Here is a 22,880-nt window from a genome sequence, read left to right as displayed (position 1 = left end):
GGTTCTAACATGACAGCAGGAGACCACTCCATTAGGTTCTCAGAGCTTGAGATGGTTCATTTGGTCCGAACGTGTCAGCAGGAGACCACTCCCTGAGGTTCTTTAAGCCTGAGATGGTTAATTTGGTTCTAACATGTCAACAGGAGAACTCCCTGAGGTTCCCAGAGCTCGAGATGGTTAATTTGGTTCTAACATGTCAGCAGGAGACCACTCCCTGAGGTTCTCAGAGTTTGAGATGGTTCATGTGGTTCTAAAATGTCAGCAGGAGACCACTCCCTGAGGTTCTCAGAGCTCGAGATGGTTCATGTGGTTCTAACATGTCAGCAGGAGACCACTCCCTGAGGTTCTCAGAGCTCGAGATGGTTCATATGGTTCTAACATGTAAGCAGGAGACCACTCTCTGAGGTTCTCAGAGATTGAGATGGTTCATGTGGTTCTAACGTGTCAGCAAGAGACCAATTCCTGAGGTTCTCAGAGACCGAGATATTTCATGTGGTTCTAACATGTCAGCAGGAGACCACTCCTTAAGGTTCTCAGAGCTTGATATGGTTCATTTGGTTCTAACATGTCAGCAGGAGAACTCCCTGAGGTTCTCAGAGCTCGAGATGGTTCATATGGTTCTAACATGTCATCAGGAGATCACTCCTTAAGGTTTTCAGAGCTTGAGATGGTTCATTTGGTTCTAACATGTCAGCAGGAGAACTCCCTGAGGTTTTCAGAGCTTGAGATGGTTCATATGGTTCTAACATGTCAGCAGGAGACCACTCCCTGCGGTTCTCAGAGCTCGAGATGGTTCATGTGGTTCTAACATGTCAGCAGGAGATCACTCCGTTTTGGAAGAATGCTAACTTTTCGTTGGCATGCTTTAATTTGTTGCTAATATTCTCGAAAAATATAATCATTTTATCTTAAAGATCATGGCTTTTAATACCTGCCGCAATTTTGAAAGAATGCAAACTTTTCCTACATTATCCTGCTAACGTTGCCATGCTAACATTTTAGTAACATGTATTCATTTTAACTTTACGGTCTTGGCTTTTAATACCTGGCGCCGTTTTGGAAGAACGTTAACTTTTCCTACATTGTCATGCTAACGTTGGCATGCTAACATGATAGCAAAATGTATTCATTTTAACTTAAAGATCATAGTTTTTAATATCTGGCGCCGTTTCGGAAGAACGCTAATTTTTCCTACATTATCCTGCTAACGTTGGCATACTAACATGTTAGCAAAATTTATTTATTTTAACTTACAGATCATGGCTTTTAATACCTGGCGCCGTTTTGGAAGAACGCAAACTTTTCCTACGTTGTCATGCTAACGTTGGCATGCTAACATGTTAGCAAAATGTATTCATTTTAATTTAAAGATCATGGCTTTTAATATCTGGCGCCGTTTCGGAAGAACGCTAATTTTTCCTACATTATTCTGCTAACTTTGGCATACTAACATGTTAGCAAAATGTATTTATTTTAACTTAAAGCTCATGGGTTTTAATACCTGGCGCTATTTTGGAAGAAAGCCAACTTTTCCTACATTATCATGCTAATGTTGGCATGCTAACAGTTTTTGCTAACATTCTAGCAAATTGTTTTCATTTTAACTCAAAGATCATGGCTTTTAATACCTGGCACCGTTTCGGAAGAACGCAAACTTTTCCAAAATTATCCTGCTAACGTTGGCATACTAACATGTTAGCAAAATATATTCATTTTGACACAAAGATCATGACTTTTGATACCTGGTGCCATTTTGGAAGAATGTTACCTTTTCCCACATTGTCATGCTAACATTAGCATCCTAACATTTTATTCCACTTGCGTTTTAGCTACTTCTATTCGTTTTAACCTGAAAATTATGACATTTGATTTTTTTTAGCATCATACTTTAAGTATGATTCTTCTTGTTGAAGCATGATAACATTTCATGCTACCCCTTAAGCTAATTTTGATATTTTCTGCCGTCTTGCAAGTAACATATCGCCGTTAGCATGTTAACGTTTTATGCAATTTTTTTTTTTTTTTTTTTTTTTTAGCTTCAATCGACATTCAGGGCACAGATAGCAGGCCCATTAGTAATTAGTGCCTACTGGTGAGTTCTTTTCATGTGCAGTGAGCCTCCGACATGGCCATTAACTTCTTCTCCGGCACCTCCGACATCTGGAAACCTGCCAGACCAGCACACTCAGAAGCAAACACATCTACAGGCAGGCAGGAAGCGGCCCCCACCTTCCCCGTTCCTGTTCCTTAGTGTGTGTGTGTGTGTGTGTGTGTGTGTGTGTGTGTGTGTGTGTGTGTGTGAGTGTGTGTGTGTGTGTGTGTGTGTGTGTGTGTGTGTGTGTGTGTGTGTGTGGATGGAGAGGCCCGCTACTGCAATCAGCAGGAGGCAGATTTAACAGCATGGCCGGAAAAACAAGGCACGTAGAAATGCTACTCGTTGAACTTGTACAATATTGTTGGAAATGACACAATTGTAGATAGTTCTGACAAGGGGAGAGTCAACAAGTCCAAAACGTGTGACTCTGGAACAATGGCGGCAGTTAAACTGCTTCGCAAAACGTTTCCTCTCTCCGTTCGCCTTTGCCACGTTGAGGTTGAAAGCGGGGAGAACTCGAAAAATGGAGGAGATTTACGAGAGTTCACAGTAGGAAACTGTACAGTATGTGTTTCCGAAAGCATACTGAATTCCAGGGGGGTTTTAATCTTTTTGGAGGTTTAAACTACAGAGGGCGCCTGGCGAACACTCAAATATTAACAGTGAATTTATTAATCTGACTCTTGATTTTAATCGTTTTCAATAATTCTATCCAACCTATGTCTTAATCACACAGATTATTATCAAGGCTGATTACAAAAGTACTAATCAAATATGCCGCAAAAGAAGGGAAAAACTGATAAAAATATAAATATCCATACAATCATGCAGTGTTAAAATAGAAACATTCTAACTAAATCAATGATTTTTATTGTTAATTATATGAATGTTTATTCAATAAAATTAAAGTGCTAATGAAAATACAGCTTTTCACCGATTTAGTCATAATTTTTGCACTTAAGAAACTTCTCAATGTCTTTACCTCCAGACTCCTTTTTTTTTCTTTTTTTTTCCCCCTGAAGGAATCAATAAAGTACTATCAATCTATCTTCTTCTGTTTGTTTGGTATTGTCACTACTGCCACAAGTGGTGGGAAAGTGTATGACAACTGTGTATGGACCACAGCTGAAAAGCACATATTTTTGGCGGCCCTATGGTTGAAAAGCACATAAATAAATAAATAAATACTGTAACTTCTGAACTACAAGTCGTTACTTTTTTTACTATGCGTTTTTTTTTACTACGCAAATTCTTCAGTAAATTCACCCAAACGTCACCGTGGAGTGGAGGGTCCATGACGATGACTTGTGTTTTGTTTGATCAGCCATTTTACTGCCGTGTTACAGACACTGTTTGGAAACAATTAAAGTATGTAAGTAAACATTTACAAAATATTTCCGTGTAAATAACAAATTTCACAACGGATATATCTGCGGTTTATATATGCGACTAATATATGGAAAATTATTGTTTTCTTCTAAAAAAATTTATTTTTTCTTTGCGCATTATAGCCCGGAAGATACAGGAACTATTTTGAGTAGAGTATGTTGCACTGGGATGCTAGTGACTTTGACACCCGGCTGTACGTCAAAATAAAGTGTTCCACTCCTGTTTGCATTTTTGAGGAGCCAAGACTTTAAATGTGTTGGGACTAAAACATGACTTGGTCTGTTGTTTTTAAGGACATGCTGCATGAAAAATACTCAAAGATCGTCTCTCGATGGCAAGCTAGTGTTAAAAAATGTGAGTCTTTCGCAAGTTTTTTTTTTTAACTGAACCAGCTGAATAGCCCAAATGATGACAAAGATAGGACCTAAGACGGAACCTTGAAGAACACCACTAGTTTACCTAAATAGCTTGAAGTAAACAAGCTACAAAAATCACCTCAGGTAAAAAATTGTAACTGCTAAAAAGGAGAGGACTCAAAGGGTTGCTTTGGGGAATCCCTCAGTGATGATCACAAGTTTGGCCCCCAGTGTTGTGTGTTTGTCAGCAAGGTCAACATGCTAATGCGAGAACCCACCAATGTGCTACTAGTCCCTAAAAACTTTTTTGTTTTTATGAACTTTCTGCAAAAATGTTTGTCTTAGCATCCGTATCCTTAGTTGATCTACATGGAGTTAAAATAACCAGTTTTAAGACTGGTTATGTACAAAACCCAAAACCAGTTAAATTAGCACGTTGTGTAATTCCTAAATAAAAATATATATTAAATTGTGGATGTACTGCAACAACAAATATTTAATGTTCCAACTGAGAAACTTAATTTTATTTTTTGCCAAAAATCATTAACTTAGAATTTAATGGTAGCAACACATTGCAAAAAAGGTTGTCACAGGGGCATTTTTACCACTGTGTTACATGGCCTTTCCTTTTAACAACACTTGGTAAACGTTTGGAAACTGAGGAGACCAATTTTTGAAGCTTATCAGGTGGAATTCTTTCCCATTCTTGCTTGATGTACAGCTTGAGTTGTGCAACAGTCCGGGGTCTTCTTTTTAGGCTTCATAATGCACCACACATTTTCAATGGGAGATGGGTCTGGACTACAGGCAGGCCAGTCTAGTACCTGCACTCTTTTACTATGAAGCCACACTGTTGTAACACGTGGCTTGGCATTGTCCTGCTGAAATAAACAGGGCCGTCCATGATAACGTTGCTTGGATGGCCACATATGTTGCTCCAAAACCTTTCAGCATTATTGGTGCCTTCACAGATGTGTAAGTTTCCCATGCTTTGGGCACTAACACACCCCCATACCATCACAGATGCTGGCTTTTCAACTTTGCGCCTAGAACATTCCGGATGGTTGTTTTCCTCTCTGTTCCAGAGGACACGACCTCCACAGTTTTCAAAAACAACAGAACACTTTTCCGCTTTGCATCAGTGCATCTTAGATGAACTCGGGTCCAGCGAAGCCGGTGGTGTTTCTGGGTGTTGTTGATAAATAGCTTAGGCTTTGAATAGTAGAGTTTTAACTTGCACTTACAGATGTAGCGACCAACTGTAGTTACGGACAGTGGTTTTTCTGAAGTGTTTGTGAGCCCATGTGGAAATATGCTTTACACACTGATGTGGCTTTTTGATGCAGTACCGCCTGAGGGATCGAAGGTCTGTCATATCATCGCTTATGTGCAGTGATTTCTCCAGATTCTCTGAAACTTTTGATGATATTAAGGAGCGTAGATGTGAAATCTCTAAATTCCTTGCAATAGCTGGTTGAGAAATGTTGTTCTTAAACGGTTTGACAATTTGCTCACGCATTTGTTGACAAAGTGGTGACCCTCGCCCCATCCTTGTTTGTGAATGCTGAGCCCTCGCCCCATCCTTGTTTGTGAATGCTAAGCATTTCATGGAAGCTGCTTCTATACCCAATCATGGCAATCACCTGTTCCCAATTAGCCTGTTCACCTGTGGGATGTTCCAAATAAGAGTTTGATGAGCATTCCTCAACTTTCTCAGTCTTTTTTGCCACTTGTGTCAGCTTTTTTGAAAGGCATCAAATTGTAGCAGGCATCAAATTCCAATTAAGCTAATATTTGCAATAAAATAACAATGTTTTCCAGTGTGAATATTAAATATCTTGTCTTTGCAGTCTATTTAATTAAATATACGTTGAAAAAGATTGTTTTTAGTTGTAATTTACGTGCCAACTTCACTGGTTTCGGGGTTTGTATATACACTGTGACTGTTTCACAATGAAAGAATGCTCTCCGTCTGTAACTGGATCAGTAAGTTGGAGACACTCGTCATTTCCATGGAATTTGCATCCGCACATTTTCATCCATTTGCTTACGCAAGGCGACAAGAGAAGGAGCAGAGGAGAAGGTGAAAAACGCATAAGAATGTGAGGAAATTGTTGCTGGACACAGGTGGCACACTAGAAGATGTCAGCAGGCGCTTTTGCAATAGGTACTGGTGCAATACGGACAAAAATCCTGAATATGATATCGTGATTAGGCACGCTATCTGGTACTTTTTTGGCACAGACCGAATCCCACCAATTCACATAAAATCCACTTTCCAAAAATGCGGTAGCTTGATGCTAATATACATTGGCTTTACTATTGACCTGCTACTGATTAGCATTAGTCATCCATCCATCCATTTTCTACTGCTTGTCCCTTTTGGGGTCGCGGGGGGTTCTGAAGCCTATCTCAGCTGCATTCGGGCGGAAAGCGGGGTACACCCTGGACAAGTCGCCACCTCATCACAGGGCCAGCACAGATAGACAGACAACATTCACACTCACATTCACACACCAGGGCCAATTTAGTGTTGCCAATCAACCTATCCCCAGGTGCATGTCTTTGGAAGTGGGAGGAAGCCAGAGTACCCGGAGGGAACCCACGCAGTCATGGGGAGACACACAAAACTCCACACAGAAGGAACCCGTGCCCGCGCTTGAACTCAGGACTACGCAATACGTTTGTATTGTGAGGCAAATGCACTAACCCCTCTACCAGCGTGCTGCCCAGCATTAATAATTTATTTTTCAAAATGTTTATTTAGTCATTGAATAGGGAAACGAATAAAACAGGCAATTGAAAACACACCCTTTTTTTCCATTATTTAGACCCCCCCCCCCCTAAAAAAAAAGGAAATACAAAAATTAAGTACCAAAAAACCAACCCCTTTGTTAGCGGTTTACACAACTCCATATTTGTCAAGGAAAAATACAACTAAAATGCACCTTACAATCAAAACAGCTCACAAATCTGATCACTCAAAATATTTTCAAGTGAACCAAAATTTTCCCCAAAAAATATTTCAAAGTGGAATTAAAAACAAAAAAGTCAGTAGTTCATAGCAACATTGAATTTGATTCACTATTATTTTTTATTCAATGACCGTTTTTTTAATACCTAAAAAATTCTCAGGGAACCAACATTTCCCCATATAAATATTTCAAAGTGGAAATTTTTAAAAATAAGTCAAAAATTCATAACAACATTGATTTTGATTCATTTTTATTTTTTGTTCAATGACCGTTTTTTTTAAATCCCTCAAAAATACCAAGGGGACTAACATTTTGAAAAACAAATATTTAACATTGGAATGTAAAAAAAAAAAAAGTAAATAATTCATAACAACATTGGTTTTGATTCATTTCTATTTTTATTTAAACTACCGTTTTTTTTTTAATCCCTTTAAAAATTCTAAGGGAACCTATATTTTCCAATATAAATATTTCAAAGTGGAATTTTTGATATATACTCCTCTCTGAGCTGCTACCTTACAGTGGTAGAGGAGTTTGCGTGTCCCAATGATCCTAGGAGCTATGTTGTCTGGGGGCTTTCATGCCCCTGGTAGGGTCTCCCAAGACAAACAGGTCCTAGGTGAGTGATCAGACAAAGAGCAGCTCAAAGACTTCTATGGAAATACAACAAAATGGACTCAGATTTCCCTTGCCCGGACGCGAGTCACCGGGGCCCCGCTCTGGAGCCAGGCCCAGAGGTGGGGCACAATGGCGAGCGCCTGGTGGCCGGGCCTGTCCCCATGGGGCCCGGCCGGGCACAGCCCGAAGAGGCAACGTGGGTCATCCCTCCAATGGGCTCACCACTCATAGGAGGGGCCATAGAGGTCGGGTGCATTCTGAGCTGGGCGGAAGCCGAAGGCAGGGCTCTTGGCGGTCCGATCCTCTGCTACAGAAGCGAGCTCCTGGGACGTGGAACGTTACCTCACTGGGGCGGAAGGAGCCTGAGCTAGTGCGCGAGGTAGAGAAGTTCCGGCTGGATATAGTAGGACTCACCTCGACGCACAGCAAGGGCTCTGGAACCAGTTCTCTCGAGAGGGACTGGACTCTCTTCCACTCTGGCGTTGCCGGCAGTGAGAGGCGACGGGCTGGGGTGGCAATTCTTGTTTCCCCCCGGCTCAAAGCCTGCACGTTTGAGTTCAACCCAGTGGACGAGAGGGTAGCTTCCCTTCGCCTTCGGGTGGGGGGATGGGTCCTGACTGTTGTTTGTGCTTACGCACCAAACAGCAGTTCACAGTACCCACCCTTTTTGGGTACACTCGAGGGAGTACTGGAAAGTGCTCCCCCGGGTGATTCCCTTGTCCTACTGGGGGACTTCAACGCTCATGTTGGCAACGACAGTGAAACCTGGAGAGGCGTGATTGGGAAGAATGGCCGCTCGGATCTAAACCCGAGTGGTGTTTTGTTATTGGACTTTTGTGCACGTCACGGATTGTCCATAACTGACACCATGTTCAAACATAAGGGTGTCCATATGTGCATTTGGCACCAGGTCACCCTGGGCCGCAGTTCCATGATCGACTTTGTAGTTGTGTCATCGGATTTGTGGCCTCATGTTTTGGACACTCGGGTGAAGAGAAGGGCGTAACTTTCTACCGACCACCACCTGGTGGTGAGTTGGCTCCTATCAGAGAGGGTTTCAATTCCCACCTCTGGAAGAACTTTAAACATGTCACGAGGGAGGTGCGGGACATTGAGTCCGAGTGGACCATGTTCCGAACCTCTATTGTCGAGGCGGCTGATTGGAGCTGTGGCCGCAAGGTTGTTGGTGCCTGTCGTGGCGGTAATTTCAGAACCGGTTGGTGGACACCAGCATTGAGGGATGCCGTCAAGCTGAAGAAGGAGTCCTATCGGGTTCTTTTGGCTTATAGGACTCCGGAGAAGGTGGACGGGTACCGGCGGTCCAAGCGGTGTGCAGCTTTAGCGGTCGCGGAGGCAAAAACTCGGACATGGGAAGAGTTCGGGGAAGCCATGGAAAACGACTTCCGGACGGCTTCAAAGCGATTCTGGACCACCATACACCGCTTCAGGAAGGGGAAGCAGTGCACTATCACCACCGTGTATGGTGTGGATGGTGTTCTGCTGACTTCGACTGCGGATGTTGTGGATCGGTGGAGGGAATACTTCGAAGACCTCCTCAATCCCACCAACACGTCTTCCTTTGAGGAAGCGGTGCCTGGGGAATCTGTGGTGGGCTCTCCTATTTCTGGGGCTGAGGTCGCTGAGGTAGTTAAAAAGCTCCTCTGCGGCAAGGCCCCGGGGGTGGATGAGATCCGCCCGGTGTTCCTTAAGGCTCTGAATGCTGTGGGGATGTGTTGGTTGACAAGACTCTGCAGTATTGCGTGGACATCGGGGGCGGTACCTCTGGATTGGCAGACCGGAGTGGTGGTCCCTCTCTTTAAGAAGGGGGACTGGAGGGTGTGTTCCAACTATCGTGGGATCACACTCCTCAGCCTTCCCGGTAAGGTTTATTCAGGTGTACTGGAGAGGAGGCTACGCCGGATAGTCAAAGCTCAGATTCAGGAGGAACAGTGTGGTTTTCGTCCTGGTCGTGGAACTGTGGACCAGCTCTATACTCTCGGCAGGGTTCTTGAGGGTGCATGGGAGTTTGCCCAACCAGTCTACATGTGCTTTGTGGACTTGGAGAAGGCATTCGACCGTGTCCCTCGGGAAGTCCTGTGGGGAGTGCTCAGAGAGTATGGGGTACCGGACTGTCTTATTGTGGCGGTCCGCTCCCTGTATGATCGGTGTCAGAACTTGGTCCGCATTGCTGGCAGTAAGTCGGACACATTTCCAGTGAGGGTTGGACTCCGCCAAGGCTGTCCTTTGTCACCGATTCTGTTCATAACTTTTATGGACAGAATTTCTAGGCGCAGTCAAGGCGTTGAGGGGTTCCGGTTTGGTGGCCGTGGGATTAGGTCTCTGCTTGTGGCAGATGATGTGGTCCTGATGGCTTCATCTAGCCAGGATCTTCAGCTCTCACTGGATCGGTTCGCAGCCGAGTGTGAAGCGACCGGAATGAGAATCAGCACTTCCAAGTCCGAGTCCATGGTTCTCGCCCGGAAAAGGGTGGAGTGCCATATCCGGGTTGGGGAGTAGACCCTGCCCCAAGTGGAGTAGTTCAAGTATCTAGGAGTCTTGTTCACGAGTGAGGGAAGAGTGGATCGTGAGATCGAAGGGCGGATCGGTGCGGCGTCTTCAGTATAGCGGACGTTGTATCGATCCGTTGTGGTGAAGAAGGAGCTGTGCCGGAAGGCAAAGCTCTCAATTTACCGGTCGATCTACGTTCCCATCCTCACCTATGGTCATGAGCTTTGGGTCATGACCGAAAGGATAAGATCACGGGTACAAGCGGCCAAAATTAGTTTCCTCCGCCCTGTGGCGGGGCTCTCCCTTAGAGATAGGGTGAGAAGCTCTGCCATCCGGGGGGACCTCACAGTAAAGCCACTGCTCCTCCACATCGAGAGGAGCCAGATGAGGTGGCTCGGGCATCTGGTCAGGATGCCACCCGAACGCCTCCCTAGGGTGGTGTTTAGGGCACGTCCAACCGGTAGGAGGCCACGGGGAAGACCCAGGACACGTTGGGAAGACTATGTCTCCCGGCTGGCCTGGGAACGCCTCGGGATCCCCCGGGAAGAGCTGGACGAAGTGGCCTGCGAAAGGTAAGTCTGGGCTTCCGTGCTTAGGCTGCTGCCCTCGCGACTCAACCTCGGATAAGCGGAAGATGATGGATGGATGGATGGATTTTTGATATAGATCCTTAATATAGGTCGATAATTGATTGATTTGGAATCATTATTATTTTTTATTGAATGACGGTTTGTTTTAATCACTCAAAAATTCTAAGGGAACCAACATTTTCCCAAATAAATATTTCAAAGGGGAATTGTTGATGTGAAGCCTCAAAATAGGTCAATAATTCTTAGCGACATTCATTTTGATTAATTATTATTTTTTATTCAATGACCTTTTTTTTTTTTAAATAGCTCAAACGTTTTAAGGGAACCAACATTTTCCCATGAAAATATTTCAAAAGGGAATTTTTTAATTGGAGCCTTAAAATAAATGAATAAATAACAACATTGATTTGAATGATTTTTTTTTTTAATTCAATGACCATTTTTTTTAATCCCTCAAAAATTTTAAGAGATCCAACACTTTCCCATAAAAATATTTCAATGTGGAATTTTTGATGTAGATCCTTAAAACAGGTCAATAATTCATTGATTTGTAATCAGTATTGTTTTTTATTCAATCACGGGTTATTTAATCACTCAAAAATTCTAAGGGAACCAACATTTTCCCACAAAAATATTTCTAAGTGGAATTTAAAAAAAAAAAGTAAATAATTCATAGCAACATTGATTTTGATTCATTATTATTTTCCAATCAATTACGTTTTTTTAATCGCTCAAAAATTGTAAGGGAACCAACATTTTCCCACAGAAATATTTCAAAGTGGAATTTAAAAAAAATAAGTAAATAATTCATAGCAACATTGATTTTGATTCATTATTATTTTCCATTCAATTACGTTTTTTATCACTCAAAAATTGTAAGGGAACCAACATTTTCCCACAGAAATATTTCAAAGTGGAACTAAAAAAAAAAAAAAAGTCAATAGTTGATAGCAACATTGATTTTGATTCATTATTATTTTTTGTTCAATGACTGTTTTTTTTAATCCCTCAAAAATACTAAGGGAACCAAAATTTTCCCATAAAATATTTAAGATTTGAATTTTCAAAAAATAAGTCAATAATTCATAACAACATTGATTTTGATTAATTCAATTTTTTTTAAATTTAATTACTGTTTTTTTAATCCCTCAAAAATTCCAAGGGAACCAACATTTTCCCATATAAATATTTCAAAGTGCAATTGTTGATGTGGAGCCTTAAAATAAATGAATTATTCATAACAACATTGATTTTGATACATTTGTAATTTCTATTCAAAGACCAGTTTTTTTTAACCCCTCAAAAATTTGAAGAGATGCAACACTTTTCCATAAAAATATTTCAAAGTGAAATTTTTTATGTGGATCCTTAAATGTTAAGTTAAAGTTAAAGGCCTACTGAAATGAGATTTTCTTATTTAAACGGGGTTAGCAGGTCCATTCTATGTGTCATACTTGATCATTTCGCGATATTGCCATATTTTTGCTGATAGGATTTAGTAGAGAACATCGACGATAAAGTTCTCAACTTTTGGTCGCTAATAAAAAAGTGTTGCCTTTACCGGAAGTAGCAGACGATGTGCGCGTGACGTCACTGGTTGTAGGACTCCTCACATCCTCACATTGTTCATAATGTGAGCCTCCAGCAGCAAGAGCTATTCAGACAGAGAAAGAGACAATTTCCCCATTAATTTGAGCGAGGATGAAAGACTTGTGGATAAGGAAAGTTAAAGTGAAGCACAAAAAAAAAAAAAAAAAATGACGGCTCCAGGCGGCGGCAGTGTGAGCGTTTCAGATGTAATTAGACACATTTACTAAGATAATTCTGGAAGATCCCTTATCTGCTTATTGTTTTAATAGTGTTTTAGTGAGATTGTAAAGACATACCTGAAAGTCGGATGGCTGCGGTGAACGCCAATGTCTCTCATAGAAGCCGATGGAGGAGCCAAGGTCACAGCTGCCTTTTTGAGCTGCAGGAGGAAATCCCATAATCCACTGAAGTCTCCGGTAAGAGCCGACTTGATATCACAATTTTCCCATCCAAAAAATTGCCGGTTGACGTAGAAAATATGTTCGCTTGACCGCTCTGTGTTAAGGCTTCCCAACAAACAAAGAAACACAGGCTGTGTCTCGGTTGCTAAAGGCAGCTGCGATCCACCGCTTTCCACCAACAGCATTGTTCTTTATAGTCTCCATTATTAATTGAACATCTTGCAAAAGATTCAGCAACACAGATGTCCAAAATACTGTGTAATTATGCGATGAAAAGAGACGACTCTTAGCCGCAAGTGGTGCTGGGCTAATATTTCCCCTCCAACCCGAGACGTCACACGCACGCGTCATCATACGCGTCATCATTCCGCGACGTTTTCAACAAGAAACTCCGCGGGAATTTTAAAATTTGTAATTTAGTAAACTAAACTGGCCGTATTGGCATGTGTTGTAATGTTAATATTTCATCATTGATAGATAAACTATCAGACTGCGTGGTCGGTAGTAGTGGGTTTCAGTACTTTAAAGTACCAATGTCACACACACACACTAAGTGTGGTGAAATTTTTCCTCTGCAATTGACCCATCCCTTTGATCAGCCCCAGGGAAGTGAGGGGAGCAGTGGACAGCAGCAGTGCTGCGCCCGGGAATCATTTATGGTGATTTAACCCCCAATTCCAAGCCTTGATGCTGAGTGCCAAGCAGGGAGGTAATGGGTCCCATTTTTATAGTCTTTGGTATGACTCAGCCAGGATTTGAACTCACAACCTATCGATCTCAGGGCGGACACTCTAACCGCTAGGGCACTGAGTAGGTGAAAAAAAGGTGAATAATTAATTGATTTGGATTCATTATTGTTTTTTATTCAATCAAGGGTTATTTAATCACTCAAAAATTCTAAGGGAACCAAAATTTTCCCACAAAAATATTTCAAAGTGGAATTAAAAAAAAAAGTTGATAATTCATAGCAACATTGATTTTGATTCATTATTATTTTTTATTCAATGGCGTTCTTTTTTTTATCACTCAAAAATTGTTAGGGAACCACAATTTTCCCACAGAAATATTTCAAAGTGTAATTAAAAAAAAAAAAAGTAATTGATCAACAACATTGATTTTGATTCATTATTATTTTTTGAGCAACGACAGTTTTAAAGAAAAAAAAAACAGCCTTAACGGTCGCTTCATGTTATTAGTGTCACATTTTCTTGTTACATTTCACTTTTTTGCTCTTTTATTCAACTTTTTAATGTTTTTTTAAACAGTATTTTTAGAATGTGCCGATAAAAAAATTAGCTGCTCGGCCATTATTTGGCCCTGGGGCCACCTCTGCTTTATTGGGGTCTCCACGATACTTAATTTGCATACTTTGGGACTCTGCGACGACGCCACGGCAACAGCAGGCCGAGTCATGGCAGGACTATCCCATTTTTGCTGCACGAGCGTTTTTGACCTAATCTTTTCCGTGTGTGTGTGTGTGTTTCAAGACAGTCGACACGTTGTGTTGAATTGCAATCACTGACAGACACTCAGATTCCATCTGTAACCCGCCTGTGTGACTACCTCACAGACCTTGTATGTATGTTAAATAGTAATCGTGTGTGTGTGCGTGTGTGCACTGCAACTACACGTGCAAGCATTCCTATGGCAACCTGCTGTTCTCACACAGAAACATGCGTTTCAAAGACTCCAACCATACTGTATTGGACAAGATATAGGTCGAAAATAGTGGAAAAGATCATAGGGCAAATAAAAATAGAGGAAAATAAAATCATGGCATAATAATAATTTAAAAAAAGACAACTTCAGATTGTTTTATTTGTCTTACTTTGGCCAAACAAAGAACAAGCACATTCTGAAAATGTACACTTTAAAAATAATCCTCTTGGCAAAACACTTCAAGTTAGTTGAAAATTCTGAGAAACAAAATTGGTGCAGCTTCAAAAACACCAAGAACAACACAATGAACTCAGACTTTGTCTCAGTGTTTTACAAAGACATTAAACTCGAAGCACTTCCTGTTAAGCATTCTCCTGTAAGCATTCAAGAAATTTGGAAAAGCAAGCGAGCGTTTCCTCAAACTGCCGCATTGGTGACATCCGAAACTGCCGCGACACGTACATTTGTCATCATTCAAATATTAAAATTATGATATAGACAAAACAGTTATCAAAATGACGCCTTCGCCGAAATCAAGGTATCATAACTACAAACTTAACCAATGTGAACATGGTAGATTTCAACATAAAATAAAATACAACAAACACAACAAACGTAGAAACACACATTTTTACAATGGAGTTCAGAGTGCGCATCGTGTACTCGACCAATTGCTGCATGGAACGCTACCTAAAAAGATGGTGGTCAAGTTGACTTAAGTATTTGCATCGTACATTTCGTTATTTTATTCGTTGAGTGGATAATTTACAATGAAAGAAGGTAGTGTGCGTCAATACTGCCGCCAATGCATTGTGGGTCTAGACAGACAGACTCTGAATGGCTTATATACATGGCTTAGTGCACGACTCTGTGCTTAAGTTTTTTCTTTGACATAACTATCTGCCACAATGACGGTCATGATCGGGTCAGGAAAAAAAACAAAAGGATTTGGTGCCCTTTTGATAATTTCCAGGATGAAAGGAAAGCCGAAGGAAGTCGGGTTGTGAAGCTAATAAAGTGACTAGCCTGGATCGCAGCCGTGAGACGAGAAAACATGACTATTAACGCCGTCACCTGGTACCGCATTTTCACAATGCTAAGTTCGAAACAAAGCATGTTTTATACTGTTCCACACCTAGCATATAGTAGGATGTTAGCAATAGTCAAGTTAGCTGCAGGCGTCAAACAAGGTAAAACATGTCGTCTATTTACTTTTAGTCTTGGGTAAGCACAAAAATGAATGAGTATTATTTTCGGAGAAGCAGCAAAGTGATCCAAGTACTTAACAGTAATAACGGGCTTGATTTTTCAGGAAAACCTGCGCGTGAAACAAGGCTGGGGGACCTCAGATATTAGCTCATTTGGAATTTGATGCCTGCAACATGTTTAAAAAAAAGCCGGCACAAGAGGCAAAGAAGACTGAGAAAGTTGAGGAATGCTCATCAAACACTTATTTGAAACATCCCACAGGTGAACAGGCTAATTGGGAACAGGTGGGTGCCATGATTGGGTATAAAAGCAGCTTCCATGAAATGCTCAGCAATTCACAAATAAGGATGGGGTGAGGGTCACCACTTTGTGAACAAACGCGGGAGCAAAATGTCCAACAGTTTAAGAACAACATTTCTCAATGTTTAGGGATTTCACGATCTACGGTCTGTAATACCATCAAAAGGGTTAAAGAATCTGGAGAAATCCCTGCAAGGCCGAAAACCAACATTGAATGCCCGTGACCTTCGTTCCCTCAGGCAGTACTGCATCAAAAAGTGGTATCGGTGTGTAAAGGATATCACCACATGAGCTCAGGAACACTTCAGAAAACCACTGGCAGTAACTGCAGTTGGTCACTACATCTGTAAGTGCAAGTTAAAACTCTACTAAGCGAAGCAAAAGCCATTTATCAACAACACCCAGAAACGCAGCTGGCTTCGCTGGGCCCGAGCTCATCTTAGATGGACTGATGCAAAGTGGAAAAGTGTTCAGTGGTCTGACGAGTCCACATTTCAAATTGTTTTTGGAAACTGTGGATGTCGTGTACTCCGGAACAAAGAGGAAAAGATTTAGGCGCAAAGTTGAAAAGCCTGCATCTGTGATAGTATGGAGGTGTATTAGTGCCCAAGGCATGGGTAACTTACATATCTGTGAAGGCACCATTAATGATGAAAAGTACAAAACCAAAACCAGTGAAGTTGGCACGTTGCATACATGGTAAATAAAAAAAGATTACAATGATTTGCAAATTCTTTTCAACTTATATTCAATTGAATAGACTGCAAAGATAAGATATTTAATGTCCACACTGAGGAATTATTTTTTTTTTTTGCAAATAATCATTAACTTAGAATTTAATGGCAGCAACACATTGCAAAAAAGTTGTCACAGACATTTTTACCACTGTGTTACATGGCCTTTCCTTTTAACAACACACTCAGTAAATGTTTGGGAACTGAGGACATATTTTTGAAGCTTTCAGGTAGAATTCTTTTCCATTCTTGCCTCATGTGCAGCTTAAGTTGTTCAACAGTCCAGGGTCTTAGTTATGGTACTTTAGGCTTCATAATGCACCACACATTTTCAATTCACAGATGTGTAAGTTACCCATGCCTTGGGCTCTAATACACCGTCATACCATCACAGATGCTGGCTTTTCAACTTTGCACCTAGAACAGTCCCGATGGTGGTTTTTCTCTTTGGTTCGGAGGAAAAAACGTTGACAGTTTCCAAAAATTATTTGAAAGGTGGACTAGTCAGACCACAGAACACTTTTCCTCTTTGCATCTGTCCATCTTAGATGACCTCGGGCCCAGCGTAGCCGGCAGCGTAAATAAATGGCTTTTGCTTTGCATTGTTGAGCTGTGACCTACTCAGTGGCCTAGTGGTTAGAGTGTTCGCCCTGAGATCGGTAGGTTGTGAGCTCAAACCCCAGCATAGTCATACCAAAGACTCATTACCTCCCTGTTTGGCACTCAACATCAAGGGTTAGAATTGGGGGTTAAATCACCAAAAATGATTCCTTGGTGCGGCACCGCTGCTACCCACTGCTCCCCTCACCTCCCAGGGGGGTGATCAAGGGGATGGGTCGAATGCAGAGGACACATTTCACCACACCTAGTGTGTGTGTGACAATCATTGGTGCTTTAACTTAACTTTAAACTTTAACTTGCATTTACAGATGTAGCGACAAACTGTAGTTACTGACAGTGGTTTTCTTAAGTGTTCCTGAGCATATGTGGCGATATCCTTTATACACTTATGTCGCTTTTTGATGCAGCACCGCCTGAGGGATCAAAGGTCACGGGCATTCAATGTTGGATTTCAGCCTTGCCGCTTACGTGCAGTGATTTCACCAGGTTCTCTGAACCTTTTGATGTTATTACGGACCATAGATGCTGAAATCCATAAATTCCTTGCAATAGTTCGTTGAGAAATCTTGTTCTTAAACTGTTTGACTTTTTGCTCACGCATTTGTTCACAAAGTGGTGACCCTCGCCCCATCCTTATTTGTAAATGACTTAGCATTTCATGGAAGCTGCTTTTATACCCAAACATGGCACCCACCTGTTCCCAATTCGCCTGTTCACCTCTGGGATGCTCCAAATAAGTGTTTGATGAGCATAACTCACCTTTTTTGCCACTTGTGCCAGCTTTTTTTAAACATGTTGCAAGCATTAAATTCCAAATGAATTAATATTTTAAAAAAATAAGAACTTTTCTCAGTTCCAACATTAAATATCTTGTCTTTGCATTCTATTCAATTGAATATAAGTTGAAAAAGATCTGCAAATCATTATATTCTGTTTTTATTTACCATTTACAGTACATAAAATGACCACTTCACTGGCTTTGGGGTTTGCACATGATTCAGTTTCTATTCAGTTTTATGGTGGTGTCAAATAGGTGGAAATTTCTCGTGCCATTCACTGTTGTGACGAGTCTTAAGTGACTCTAAAATATTCGTCTACTGTGGCAAACACACACGCAAGCACGCACGCACGCGCGCGCACACACACACACACACACACACACACCAAGAGTGGATGGACTGGGCCCCATTCACTGGTTCATTAGAGTCTCGTGTTGGCCAGAACAGCAAAGAAGTGTGTAACAATGGTCAACAATGGCTTCCTCTCCTTGTCCTCCAGGCTAACCAGGTCCTCGTGACACACGTGCACTCTCCTAGCATCACAATGCTCAATTCCAGTCCAGTGTCCACATGGACGGAGAACTTTGGACTCTTTCCATTTGTCAGTTATGGATTATTTGCATGAAACAGATCTCAATGGCAGACTGACTCCGCCCCAAAGTTGAAAGGCCTGAGAGAAGGGTGTGTCCTTGAACAAACACGGGCTTGTCACACCCCTGAGGGTAAATGAATACATTACTTTCATGTCTTTTTAAAATCCCACATGCTAACATTGATTAACCTCCCAGGCCTTTTTAGTTGGTATGACCAGGGACACGTTTCAAACACCCGTGACCGTGACCACACAGTCTAGAACTATGATAACCGGTCAGTCTTTTGAACTGTTCTTAGAAAAAAATTGTATACTGCTCCTTGTGGACACCTGATGTAATAATACTAGTGGATGAATACAAATTCATGCATCCATCCATTGTATCTACGGTAGACAACCACCAGGTAACCCACAGAACACTTCCGCGTTCCACTCGTGACGAGCTCAAGGCCCCTGGGCGCCAGATCCGGCCCGCCATAACATTTTGCGTGTTAATTTTTTTATTTATTATTTTTATTTTTTTACTAAATGCATCAGTTCTCCCAATGTTGACCAAAAAACGCATATCCTTTCAACTTTAACTTTATATGATCATGCCAAGTATTATATTATATACTGTGTTGCAAAAAATGTATTATTGTAATTTATTTGAATTAAAAAAAAACATGAATATAGATATTTTTTAAATACATTTTATCTTTCAACATTGACTTAAAAAAAAAACCGAGTGAATGTTATTTGAATTAAGTAAAAAAAAAAAAAACATGAATACAGACATTTTTTAAAATCAATTTTAACCCAAAAAAGGCAAATTCTTTCAACTTTATTTTCAAATGATCATGCCAAAAATTATATCGTATACAGTATTGCAAAAATATTTATATTGTCATTTATTTGAATAAAATAAAATAAAAACATGAATATAAACCTTTTTTAAATTAATTTTGTCCTTCAACATTGGCATTTAAAAAAAAAAAAATAAACACACCTAGTAAATGTAATTTATTTGATTAAAAAAAAGAAAAACATGAATACAGACATTTTTTTGGATTAATTTTGACCCCCAAAAATACATTTGGGATAAGCGGTAGCAAACTGATGGATGGATGGATGAATCCTTCCATCCATCCATTTTCTACCGCTTATTCCCTTTTTGTGGTTGCGGGGGGCGCTGGCGCATATCTCAGCTACAATCGGGCGGAAGGCGGGGGACACCCTGGACAAGTCGCCACCTCATCACAGGGCCAATGGATGAATCCTGACATTTTTAAAATTAATTTCGACCCCCCAAAAAATGCATATCCTGCCTAATGTTATATTATATACTTCATTGCAAAAATATTTATATTAATGTCATATAATTTTTTAAAACATGAATACAGACATTTTTTAAATTAATTTTGTCATTCAACGTTTCCATTTTTTTAATAGAAATAAAACACCAATAATTAATGTCATGTATTTGAATAAAATAAAAAAATAAAAAACATGAATACAGACATTTTTCAAACTAATTTTGACCCAAAAAATGCATATGCTTTCAACTTTAACTTTATATGATCATGCCAAATAATACATTATATACTGTATTGCAAATATGTATATTAATGTCATTTATTGGAATAAAAAAAAACTGAATACAGAAATGTTCATAATTAATTTTGTCTTTCAACGTACAATTTTTTCAAATAAACACAACTAGTAAAAAAAGAAAAGCATGAATACAGACATTTATGTAATTAATTTTGACCCTAAAAATGCATATCCTTTCAACTTTAACCTTATATGCTCATGCCAAATATTATATACTGTATTGCAAAATATTTATATTAAATTTCATTTATTTCATTAAAAAACAAACAAACGAATACAGAATAGCATAAAAACCCATAAAAATGCCATAAAAAACATACACAATCTAATAATTACTTATTTGAAACATAACATAATCTAATATATTACTTATATGCATTTGATTAGATGTTTTATGTTATGCTATTTTTAAATGTTTATGCTATTTCTTTACATAAAACATTTTTGCAATACGGTATGTAATATAATATTTTGCATTATCATATAAAGTTAAAGTTGAAAAATGTTTTTGTAAAGATAAACAAAAAGCATACAAACATAAATAATAGCATAAAATAACAAAAAATCTAATAGTTAAACGCATATAAGTAAATGTGTAATAATAAACATTTACTATATCTGTCAAACTTGGACTTGGATTTGATTTACTTCTTCCAAGCAAAGGAGGATTGGCTCGAGCCAGACGTGAATATAAGTACATATTTGATTTATTTAAACACTATAATACAAAAACAAGAAAACAAAGGGCGCGCACAATGGCGGATAACAAACTAGACTACACTCAAACAAAATAGCACAATGGCATTACTATATACAAACGAAAAAAAGATACTAGCTGTGGTACAAAACAAACCAAAAACCTATGTGGTATAGACCGAATAACAAACAGCGTGGCAAGGCATGAAGGTAGATGAGGGACAGGTAGGTGCGTGGTCATGAAGGTAGGTCGGTAGGTAAAGCTTCCAGGACGAGGACAGAAACAGAATGGTTTAAATAATGACTATGATGATGATTACTAACAGGTGAGGCTGAGGACAGGGGCGTGACTTGGAAACCAGGTGGAAACTAATGAGTAACTATGGAAACAAAACAAACCAGGAAGTGCAAAACGCAAGAACTGAATTGAATGTCCAAAAAAGCAAAACATAACATGACCAAACATAACAAAAACACAACATAGTACACAGGCGTGACAATATCATCCATCCATTTTCTACCGCTTGTCCCAGTGCTGTCAAAAATATTTGAAATAAATCTGATTCATCACACTTGAATTTTGATTAATCATGATTAATCACATCCAAAGACATGCACCTGGGGATAGGTTGATTGGCAACACTAAATTGACTTGTCCAGTGTGTACTCCGCCTTCCGCCCGATTGAAGCTGAGAGATAGGCACCAGCGCCCCCCGTGACCCCAAAGGGAATAAGCGGTAGAAATGGATGGATGGATGATTAATCACAGAGTATTATCTGCATGCATTGTTCAAATGATTTTTTTTTATAAATCAGCCCTGCATGAAAACGAGTTTTAAAACTAATTTCTCATATTTTCACTTTCTGATTTTGTTTTATTTTGAAGGGTTGTCTACAAAGTTAGCACACGCTGACTGTTTTTTTAAACCCCCTTTCCTGCGCCTCATTGCCACTCTGTAGCGTCACGACTCCACGCACACGTGCGCGCGCACGGTGATCCCCCAGGCCACGCCTAGGCCGAGTGAGCGCCTTCCCATGCGCGTTCACGCCAGCAGCACCGCGGCCAGGGAGCGAGCGTCATCGTGCGCGTCTTTAACTTTGGTGCGTTGCTTCAGTGGAGACTTGCTGACTTTTGCATCATTTTGGCTCCTTTTTCACCTTCTCTTCTTCTGCTTCCAACTCGGTGAGTAAAAAAAAAAAAAAAATGTTTTAATGCGATTCCTTCAGCAAAAGTGCAACTCTATTGTGGTGACATCATGTGTTCTTCGCACTTTCTCTTCTTTTGGGCTCATTTTTTGACGCACAAAATCAGGCTGAGCTTCCAAGCTTAGGATGAAATTGGACCTAAAACAAGAAGACACAAGTCTGAACTCTGAATTATACTTTCTTCTTATTGTCTTTTCACTTCTTCTTCTTTTGCTTCAATTTGTGTGCTTCCATATGGCAACTTTACATTTAAACATTCTCTTCTCTAGAAAAAAAACGCTAAATACAATTTGTTGTTGAAATGTATTTTGCCTGAATAAATAACAAAAAATAGTTACAGATAACATTTATTACAGACTAATTTGTTGATGTGTCACGCCCCTACACATATTTCCTTACTATAGACTGCGCCCTCTAGTGGTGAAAATAAAACCTTATGAGGGATGTTGAATATACATAAAAACATTCATAAACATATTCACATCTGTTCTATTTAAGCGGGACAAGCGGTAGAAAAATGGATGGATGGAAGGAGATAGAAAAGTTTAATATATATGTCGAAATCTTTACTCTGCTTCCATTTTAAATTTACACTAGTTTGCAAAAAAGCATAGGTTTTAAAAATCAATATACAAACATTTTTGAATTTTGACTCATAATATTTGTTATTTCCCTTTTCTATTCTTTTCTCCCACTGCCCCACGGCGTGGCGCAGTGGGAGAGTGGCCGTGCGCAACCCGAGGGTCCCTGGTTCAAATCCCACCTAGTACCAACCTCGTCACGTCCGTTGTGTCCTGAGCAAGACACTTCACCCTTGCTCCTGATGGGTGCTGGTTGGCGCCTTGCATGGCAGCTCACTCCATCAGTGTGTGAATGTGTGTGTGAATGGGTAAATGTGGAAGTAATGTCAAAGCGCTTTGAGTACCTTGAAGGTAGAAAAGCGCTATACAAGTACAACCCATTTATTTA

General features: G+C 40.2%; 1 protein-coding gene across 1 annotated transcript in view; it reads left to right on the top strand.

The window, feature by feature from the left end:
• Positions 1–21,727: 21,727 nt before the first annotated feature.
• The window catches only part of emp2 (epithelial membrane protein 2), a 28,754-nt gene continuing 27,601 nt past the window's right edge, over positions 21,728–22,880 (top strand). The window contains exon 1 of the mRNA XM_061905864.1: positions 21,728–21,888. The gene's annotated coding sequence lies outside the window, so the exon portion shown is untranslated. The remainder of the gene's footprint in view (positions 21,889–22,880) is intronic.

The sequence above is a fragment of the Nerophis ophidion genome, linkage group LG07, assembly GCF_033978795.1.
Source record: "Nerophis ophidion isolate RoL-2023_Sa linkage group LG07, RoL_Noph_v1.0, whole genome shotgun sequence".
Taxonomy (NCBI): domain Eukaryota; kingdom Metazoa; phylum Chordata; class Actinopteri; order Syngnathiformes; family Syngnathidae; genus Nerophis; species Nerophis ophidion.
This window is presented reverse-complemented; position numbering and strand designations above follow the sequence as displayed.